We start from the raw sequence: 7,469 nt of genomic DNA, 5'->3' as shown, positions 1-7,469 counted from the left end.
TAATTCCATATCTGTTAACTTATCCATTGCGACTCAGAGAGACATGAGTCTCTGACTCTCTGATCTGTGATGACAGCTGGCGCAAAACTGAAACAGAAACTTAAGGTTATCCTATAACCCTAGTTATATGAGTATAGGGGCTCCCCACCCTCCAGAACATTTACAACAAGCGTTGCAAGGGCAAGGCTAAGAGAATCATTAAAGACTCCAGTCACCCGAACAACTGCCTCTTTGAACTGCTGCGGTCAGGCAAGCGATACCGGAGTCTCAAGGCGAGCACAGAAAGACTCAGAAGAAGCTTCTATCCCCAGGCCATCAGGCTGCTAAACGAACAATGAACACTACACAACAACAAACCACCAAACGCACATAGCACACACATCCACACGCACACACTCACTTTAAACAAACACACTGTAGCACCCACTCCACACACTTTATAGCACACACCCACTTTAAACAAACACACTGTAGCACCCACTCCCCACACTTTATATTTATTGATGAAGGATTGCACTACAACTCGTACACCTTACTGTAAATTGTACCTAAATTGTACCTCATCCCATTTCTGCTTTGCACTATATAGTACTGTACATTAGTACACTGCATAGTATTGTATATTATATGGTAACTCAGAACATTGTACATATGTCTATACCGAACACTGTGACCTCATTTTCTTCTTCTAAATTACATGCTATACTATGTTATTTGATACTATCTTGTCTAGCACAGTCTCTGGAGCGTAACAGTAAGAAGCATTTTGTATGAAAGTATTCTGTACTTCTGTATGACAACTATTAAAGAAACTTGAAACTATAGCGAGCGCAAAAAAATAAAAATAAAAAGAGGGCGCTGCCCGGCCGAGCCCGAATTATTTATTTAAAAACAAAGCCCTACCCAGCCCGAACCCGTCGGGTCGGGTAGGGCCCCCTCATGCTCGGGCAGGGTTGCAGTGCACTAGTCAGGACCCCCCGGAAAAAGGGCGCCTGGTGAGGCCAACGATGCTGCAGCATCGAGACCCCACCAGGCAGTCACTAGTGACACCACCCCCCACATCGCCAGCGTATCGGACAGGGCCCATCCAAGAGCAGGCCCTTCCCCCATACAGCACGCCACCCTGAAGCACTCAAAGAGGCTACACCCCCACAGCGGGACCAGGCAGCGCACCGGGGAGACAACCCCCAAAGAGGTTGATCCCTCAATCCAGGCAACAGGTAAAAAAGACCTGACCTGTGCCTGGAGCACTGCGGACTAGACAGGCGCCTAAGGGGTCTGCTGAAAACAGCACCCCGGCGGAAGGGGCGTTCGGTATGCTGTGCACCATGTCGCAGCCTCCACAAAAAAAAACGACCCTCTAGAGGGGCGAGGCAGATAAGGCTGACACGATTGGCAGACGTCATGAAGGGTGCGGGGGCACACTCGCAGGCAGACGGGGTCAAGCCCGGCCTAACCCGAGAGTCGACTCCGCTACCAACACACCTGGAAACCAACCACCACCCAACAGGAGGCGGTTGTTCCTATAACCCCCCAAAGAAAAAACTCCAAAACACAACTGCGGGTATACACCGGCTATACAGCAGTACAAGTGTTTCAGTTCTCAAGAAGGGGTTAACCCAGGCCAACAGGTCAACGAGAACGAGTCCGGACCTGGGCCCGGCGGAACGGGACGTACACAGGGATGCCAGAGGGGTACAAGAACCACCTCGACAGCCCCCTCCCAGCCCCGCCAAGCAGGAGAAGAGAGGGGCGAAAAAAGAATGGAGAAGGACCAGGCTCCTTTAGCACAGCGCAAGGTACAACACAATATGGACCAAGCAATAGTGAAGGATAACACGCAGTGACATAACCACGAACACCTCCATAACATCAACCCCTGCAACGCCCGGGCCAACTCTGCATTTTCCCCCCGAAAAAGCACAAGTCCTTCAGGGTACCAGAACAGCAGATCTGCGCCCTGACGGACAACGGGTTAACTGACCTGGTCCGGCGCGACCAGAACCAGTCCCGTGTCCTAATAGGTAGGTACGCGTGTCGATCTAAAACATCACAGAGAGCGCCACCAAGACCGTCAGAACATAAAAGCACCGCGCCCGGTGGCCCACCCCAAAAGCGTGAGACCCCTCCGCCAATGCTTTGATCTATTCCGTTATCTCGCCCCAGAGATGAACGAGAATTCATCGAGACTAACCTAGTACACTGGCGCTCGGAAGAGACAAACTCCATCCTAGTTGCCCCATAAAATTGCCGTTTCAATGATGAGCAACCAAGGCGCGCAAGCCCATGCGTGGTTCCACACAGAAGCACCCAGGGCCAGCACTATGTACACGTCGAGACCCAAAACATATCAATGGTAATTCTAACAAGAACCCAGATAACGTTCCCTCCAAGCCGCCTGGGAGAGCGGCAGGAAGCTGGCCAAGACACAGATATGGGTCCCATATGACGCGTCCGAGGGAAAACACCCCTGTCAACCCTGCTCTGTATAAAAGAGAGGAGACGGGGAACCCCCAGAGAGACTTCCCACGTGAGTAATAATTGAAAAGATATATGTAACATTGAGCTACGTGACCAAAAGCTCAAGACATATGCAACAGAGCGCAGAGCAGAAAACTTCTTTTTAAGTTCTCACGCACCGCATAACACATCTTGACAATAACAGAGGTCCACAACATGGAGCCTGAAAAGAACTCACGGAAGTCTCGCAACCAATAGAAACGCGCCCAGTGACATACTCTATGGCGGAGGGAATTCCGTGACCCACCTGCCCAAATATGGCGTGGGACCAGGGAACTCCCTCCCCCCCCCCCTCTCCCTACCCTGTGACGCGCTGACCCAACAGCGTGACAGGAAGCCCGAAGGACAGGAGGTCCAACCCCCTGACCAATCAGAAAAAAAGGGGAGGGAGGGTTTATCAGTTCACCCCCTCATGACCCCTCACCCCTGATACGATGCAATGACAAAGCAGAGCTATGACACCAGTCATAGCGTGCTACATGAAGCACATTTATACCTGTTAAGGTAACAGCTTCACATTCTGCACGCCAGCCACAGACGATAACCTCGCCTGTGCAAAAACTGGTTTTATATATGGGTTGGGTGCGAACCTGCCACCTGAATTTTTACACCTTTACCCTAAAGGAAGAAAAAAACACAGACCAAGAGAGGGGCCAAGGGCCCTGGTACAAGAGCTTACACATGTAACTTCTGTAGGCCAACACCTAACCCAGTTGTGGATCTTAAACGTGAATACGATACACACAACCCTCCATCACAACAAAAAAGGGCAAAAGTACACTCACTACTGTAAGAGGAAACGCCGTTTTTCATGATGAGAGAAGACGCTAGTCCTCGATTAAGTACTGGTCACAGGCCTTGCTAAGTCCACATGACAGCGACCAAACAATTTTCAAAATTGCCTCTCTCTAAGCAAGAGCACAACCCCAGCAGCTGAGGGATTCACACCGTATCCCCAAAAATATAGTGAATCAACACACATTTAGTAAACAAAATCATATTTGAGGGGAGGGGGGGGGCCCAGGGACAAACCGGGGAATAATTTCACCCACCCCTCACCACCTTACCCCTGAAACGATTTGTAGAGTAAGCTTTACATCATGCACGCCAGCACAGCCGAAGACCTTGTTTGAACAGGCACAGCCCTGCTTATGTGTGAAAAAAACTTGCCACTTGTTATTGTCATCATTACCCTCAAGTAAGAATAACAAGCTGAGAGAGGGACTCATCCCTCGATCACATGCCACTATGCACAGTATTGTAGGGTAACCCAGCCAGTTGTGGGCTCAACCACGTTGTCTAAACGTTACATGAACACACACAACTTCTCATCATACAACAAAAAACCCAGTTCATTTTTACTCACGTAAAAAACAACGCTGTTCCTAGGTAGAGAGAAAGGCACAAGCCTTGGCCAACGCTACCCAAGCTATACAAAGCGACCAAGACAATTCACACACAGCACATGTCGTATCTCCAAATGTAGTGAAGTAACATATGTTTTGTAGACAAAGACATCGTTATTAACAAAACATTCGGGAGGGGAAGGAAGGAAGAGTGGGGTAATGTCCAATGGACATCTTACCTGCACCAAGGAACTCAGGGTGAAAGGCCGCAACACAGGTTGGTCTCCACGTTGACGAAAGGCCTCTCGCTGGCGGGGCAAAAAGAAGCAATGGCCGGAGCCTTGCTCCGGCATGATGCCCCCCTCCTGCAGCCGGTCATGGTGTCAAAGATGATGTCGTAGTCAGAGTGCCAGGGCCTGCTATTCTCACGGCTACGCCAATGGTTGTAGCACAAGCTAACAGCTAACTCTAGGCTAACTGATAGCATCAAGCTAACGTTCCCAGCCGAGCGAAGCCGGTAGCTAACATCGTAGCTAACAGCTAACTGGCTAACAGGTAGCTCAACCCGGCTATCGCTAGCCACTAGCTCACGCAGAAGCAAGCTAAGTGGCTACCACTGAAAACTGCACAACGTGAGAAAAGCAATACAGGCCAACACTTCAGACAGCCGCTGTCTTTTCCTCTTCTCAGAAAAGAAGGGAAAAAAGGCAACACACGTCCCTCTTCAGAACGGTGTTTACCAGACACAGCGGTGCCGGCAACAAGTCCCTCGCGGACTATAGCCGACTTGAGCATGGAGATATTCTCATAATGAACACCAAGCTCACCTCCCTCGCACTGGGTGCTTTTCATCTTGAAAATCGGGGCCAGCACGGCGACAGTGGGTATCCGTTTGTCCAGAGACCCGGGGAATTGAACCGCAGATTCGGAATCACGGTCCCAGGAAAACAAAGCTCTTACTTGAGGAGGAGCTAATGTTAACGTGGGCATCAAACCAGAACCCCCTCCACGCCGCTAAGTGGCAGTGAAAAAGGGATCCCAGCCTGGAGCCGGCCTTCGTAAGCTGTGTAGCCGTTCCCCCCACAACCGACACACCTGGCGCCCGCGTCGCAACAACATCACCCGCCCCAGAGAGGCCGTCAGCCCTCACACGGCCGAGCGCCTCCCAAGCAAAGTGTCCAACTGCAGAGCCGGAGGTAATGCCGGCGGGGATGGTTCAGCGACACGAGCCCCTAATACAAAGCGCCGGACGAAGTTAGAATGATCATCATCTTCTAGACACTCCGGTGGTGAAGACATTATCGCTGTATTTCCTCGAAAAATTGTGAGAGAGAAAACAAAGATATAATGTCAACGCAGCTCCTTCTCTCCAACGTAGCCCCTTTCCAACTATTTCGGCACTAAACTCAAGTGGTGTATACAGACACTTGTCGGTGGTGAAAATAAGGAAGGAGCTGTTAGTATGGCCACATCCCCGCTTATGTAGAGGAGCGGATGGGGGTGTGGCCAGGCGGATGGGTGTGTACATGTGAAGAAATGTATTCAGTATTAGACTGGATATAGGATATGTTCCACTACGAGCAGAGCGTAAGCTAATATGAAATATAACCACTATATCATTATATGATCATTTATACCTATAACCACCAGACCACTATATCTATATATGATCATTTATACCTATAACCACTATATCTATGATCATTTATACCTATAACTAACCACCAGACCACTATGTGGTCTAATATGATCAGTTATACCTATAACCACTATAGCTATATATGATCATTTATACCTAATAACCACTATATCTATATATGATCATTTATACCTATAACCACTATCTACAGTATATATGATCATGTATACCTATAACCACTATATCTATATATGATCATGTATACCTTTAAAACCACCAAGCATGGTCACACAGACTGCTAGATCTACAGTATATATAGGAATTTTTGCAGGTTTTCTTTTTAGCTGCCTACCATATGCAGCCTCTCTTTCTATCTCAGACTACTTCAGAGTGGGAGACATTAGTGTCTTTCTCTGTTTTATCTCTCTCACCTTCTGCTTTCTCCCTGCAGTCCCTCCCCTTGCTCTGTCTCTCCACTCGCTCTCCCCCAACCCTGCCCCTCTCGTGTGTGTGTGTGTGTGTGTGTCATTCTCTGCGTTCCCCCCTCCGCATATCATTTGAGTGAGAACCCACAAACCAACAGGTCAAACTGCCTCTAATCTAATATTCTCACAGACGGCAGCTCCTACTCCATTAAGCAAAAACAAATATCACTCACAGACGGGACAGTTTTCTTCTTATTATGCAATATTATGTTGTTGACACAACAGGGAAGATGCTCATAATATTGCTAGATATATGGTTTGGTAACATTACAGACCAGGAGAAGAAATCTCTGAACAGAATTGTGTGTCACGCACGCAAGACAATCGCGGTTAGCCTGCCAGCTCTAGAAGAGATCTATGGTGCCAGGCTGCTTTCCCGTGCCTCTGGCATTATTATATTTGGTGTGTTGTTAGTCAGGTTGTGGAAGTGCTGTTTCTGTGTGTCTGTGCATCACGCACTTTATATATGATTTATGCACTTTTACTATAAATTGTGCCTATGCATTATGCACTTTACTATATGCACTTTAGGGGATGTTCTTAGCATTTGTCCTTTTATACTATGCGTTTTTATTTTTTTTCTGTACTGTTTCTACTCTGCTCCTGTATTGGATTAGTTGTAGACACACAGTGTTGCTCTGTCTATCTGTATGTCATGTATGTCATAATGTCCTGATTAATTGAAAATGGGGGACCCTGATGTAAACAAGACGAAAGTCTTTCTCTGGTCTGCATCCCCTTAACAATTGTGTGTATTGAGCTGTACTGTATTGTACCCATTCTGCAATCTGTTAATACGTTTTCAATCAATCAATCAAACCAATTCTGCCATGCTGGACCTACAAAAGGCCTTCGACACTGTCAATCACACCATTCTGATTGACAAGCTAAAAGAAATTGGTTTTGATAGTTTATCAGTGAGCTGGATACAATCCTACCTGGAGGGGAGGGAACAGATGGTGGAAGTAAACGGTACCCTATCCCCCCCCCCTCACAGTGAGCTGTGGTGTTCCACAAGGAAGCATACTAGGACCGCTACTATTCCTAATTTATGCAAATGACATGTCGTCAGCTTGTGACTGCAACTTGTTCCTGTTTGCGGACGACTCAGCCCTGCTGGTCTCTGACAAGAACAAGTTACAGGTTGAAAAAGCCCTCAGCTCGGAACTAGGCAAAATCTGCATATGGCTCGCCGACAACAAACTATCATTACACATGGGCAAAACAGAGTCCATTCTCTTCGGTTCAAATAACAAACTCAGCAAGACCGACGGCTTCTCGGTTACAGTGGGTGACAATATTATCACAAGGAAAGATGAAATTACCTACCTGGGTTCCATCCTAGAGGCTAATCTTTCCTGTAACAAAATGGCATCCAATGTAATAAAAAAAGTCAACCAACGAACGCGATTCTTTGTACCGGATCTCCTCTCTGGTAAACAAGAATACCCTGAAGACTCTAGCAGGAGCACTCATTCA

The sequence above is a fragment of the Notolepis coatsorum genome, assembly GCF_963971535.1.
Source record: "Notolepis coatsorum genome assembly, chromosome: 19".
Classification (NCBI taxonomy): Eukaryota; Metazoa; Chordata; class Actinopteri; order Aulopiformes; family Paralepididae; genus Notolepis; species Notolepis coatsorum.
This window is presented reverse-complemented; position numbering follows the sequence as displayed.